Source organism: Pteropus medius, unplaced genomic scaffold, assembly GCF_902729225.1.
Source record: "Pteropus medius unplaced genomic scaffold, Ma_sr-lr_union100, whole genome shotgun sequence".
In the NCBI taxonomy this organism is placed as follows: Eukaryota; Metazoa; Chordata; class Mammalia; order Chiroptera; family Pteropodidae; genus Pteropus; species Pteropus medius.
Genome location: NW_024350324.1, coordinates 260,985 through 261,698, shown reverse-complemented (window position 1 = coordinate 261,698; position 714 = coordinate 260,985).

Genomic DNA, 714 nt, shown 5'->3' with positions numbered 1-714 from the left:
TGAGCGAAAGAAGATGCCTCGAGTGCTGATTCGCGCCTTCAACGCAAACCAAATTTTTTTGAATCTCGACATCTGGCATTCTGAGGAACCGGGGGTGCGCCAAGGGGGCCCCTCCTTCTAAACACCAACTCGGGGCTTGAACCTGGCACTTCTGGGCCGCGGGGCAAGTCACTGCGCAGCTCTGGGCCTCAGTTTCCCCACGTGCAAAGCGCGCGTCGCCCGCACGCAGCTATGGGGTTTGGGACGCTCAGGCAGGGGCAGGCCCGGGCGGCCCCGGGGCAGGGCAGCTGGATTGCAGCCAGGCCCCCTTGCAGGCCTCTCTCTCCCCTCCTCCCTTCCCTGGGGACCCGGCTCGGCCAGGCTGCTGTGTCAGGTCAGAGGTCACCCCACCCCCAGTCCGCTCCCGGAATGAGGACAGACCAGTTGTATCAGAAGAACAGGACAAAAGCCACACTTTGGGGGCCTCCGGACCACCCAGGGCCAGACCTCCTTGGTGCCAGCCCGGCGGCCCCTCCCAGATCCGAGGCTGGGAGGCTGGGGTGCTGAAGACATCGGCTGCAGGCTCAGGGAAACTGAGGCACAGGGGTCTCCTCCCACTCGTCTAAGCCCCCATTTCTTCATTTCCCACACATTCATTGAGCACCTCCTGTTTGTGGGCACTGGGTACACAATGATGGACCAAACTGGACCCAAAAGGCCACCTAAACCCCCAAC